We start from the raw sequence: 2144 nt of genomic DNA on the forward strand, positions 1-2144 counted from the left end.
AGGATGAAAACCTTCCCTCCCCTCCCCTACTACCTTCCTCCCTCCCTCCCCTTCCCTCCCATCAAACCAAACAGGCCCTTAGAGGAAAGGCAAGCCAGCGTCAACGAAACAAAGGGGGAGACCCGAGAGGGAGTAAACGCTGAGAGTGAGAGGGAGATCGAAGCAGAGGAAGTTTTGACGGAGAGCCAGTCACGTGCGAATCGGGTTTTTGAACCAAGGTAGATCCTTAAGCCTTTCTCCATCTCTGATTTCTTTGATTGGAGTATTTCTGGGGTGAGAGGATGACTGGTTTCTAAGTTGAGATGTGAAAAAGCTGTGATTAGGGGCCTGAAATTGTAATGGAGTTAGATTAAGTTAATATTTGGTTGACATGTGATCGATTAACTCCGTTTTGTGATTTTCCAATCTGAGGGTTTGTTGCTCTGAATTGTGTAGGTCAGATTCCCGGAGATTAAGACTAAGGAAACGAAAGTGCTCAAGTTTAATATAGAATCAGTGATTTATGGTTGTTTTGATGCTTAATATATGACTCTCATGAGGATTGAATCTGGCTTGCTGCTGCTGTTCGAATCCGTTTGGCCCAAGGCTGATATAGATATATACACACTTTGTTGCTTGATGAAGTTGGTTATAGAAGTGTCTTCGAATCCCAACCCTGTTCTGCTACGTGAAGCTGCAATTATACGGTGTAAGTTGAAATGGGAATTTGAATAATAGAAGAACATGATGCTTTGAGATATATAGATGTTCGTGTGCTGTGATATGTGTATAAACATATATTTTCTGATTTATTTGGTGATGAAGGTTAGGGGTATCAATTTTTGAAGCTGAAAACAATGAGAGACCTATTGATCCATGTGGTGAAAACCCGCGCGCGGAACACACACACATATTTGTAGGGTTGCGTATGATTAAGGGAGACTTTGGGTCTAAATTGTTGCGGTGGCAACCCAATTCAAAGTTGTTGCTGAATACTTCTCAATGACAAATAATTGCTTAAATGATTCAATCAAGTAGAGAGACTTTAGAATGATGACGTGAAGCTCACTGACTGATGTTGAACGATTAAGCATATAAGTTGATAAGATTATGATTTTGATCCTGAAAAGAAAGGTTTGGAATAATGATTGTGAGAACTACAAATATATAGTTAAAGGATACTGTCAAGAGCTTGAGTATCAAGCACTAATTAAGGGATAGTTACAGAAGCTAGAGATAATGTTTACGAAGTTGAAAGTTGAAGAAGACTTATTATTGATTACCTATAAATGTTAGCAATTGTTTTTATAATGGTTTAAATCATTTGGAAAGAAGTCCCTAGAAGCATGAGGTGCTATTCTTTTTTTTGAGCTGAAAGCATGAGGTGCTATTCAAAAATTATAAAAAAGATGGTGTTCTTATATTGATTGAATGACGTGAATTAAGTAATAATAAGTGCTATGTTATTGTTAGCTTTTTTTTTTGTTTTTTTGTTTTTTGCCAGCGTTGTATTATCGTTGTTTGATGGAATGGGACCCTGGAAACTGAATTAAATTTGTTGTGCTGTTATTGATATTAACTAATAAGTATTTTTTTAAAAAAATATTTAAGTGAGATTGATATAGCTAATAGTAGATTGAAGCCTCTTCAAATAAGATATGTGTTCGCATGTTGATTTTTGTCTTTGGGTGAAGATTTTCGAATATGCATGGACCCATTTGTTTCCTAGGCGATTTACTTGATTTCTTATGGAAGCCTCGTAGAAACACTCAAATGCTAAGATAAATAACTTTCACAAGGGGTGATGTGCTTTTATGATGCTTGCTGATTATTGAAGTTGAATCTTTGGATTGAGACTAAAGAGAACTCATTGTTTTGATGCCCCAGCATGTAACACAAGTGTTTAAAATTATTTAAGCAGGATTCAGGATGTCAAAGTAATGATTTATACTGTTATTAAAGCTAGAACATATTTCCAAATTTAGTAAGGAATGCTGTCCAAATGTTTAGAAGCTGTCGGTGTACTACTACAAATTATGTTATTTTTGTCTGTTCTGAAGGCTCACTTTAGTCTATTTAGATAGAAATGTTGACTGAAAAGTCATAGATGAGAGTTATATATTCGTCTCTTGTATAACAGACGAGTATGAGGAAGACTATATTTG

The 2144-nt window shown here is 36.1% G+C and overlaps 1 long non-coding RNA gene across 1 annotated transcript; it reads left to right on the forward strand.

The window, feature by feature from the left end:
* The first annotated feature begins 204 nt into the window (after window positions 1-204).
* Window positions 205-915, forward strand: LOC114755766 (uncharacterized). Its single transcript, XR_003741356.1, has 3 exons — window positions 205-218; window positions 436-688; window positions 805-915. It is a non-coding gene; the product is annotated as an uncharacterized LOC114755766 (long non-coding RNA).
* The last annotated feature ends 1229 nt before the right edge of the window (window positions 916-2144 follow it).

The sequence above is a fragment of the Neltuma alba genome, unplaced genomic scaffold (genome assembly GCF_004799145.2).
Source record: "Neltuma alba isolate B1F8T4 unplaced genomic scaffold, ASM479914v2 tig00010339_pilon, whole genome shotgun sequence".
NCBI classification, from domain to species: Eukaryota; Viridiplantae; Streptophyta; class Magnoliopsida; order Fabales; family Fabaceae; genus Neltuma; species Neltuma alba.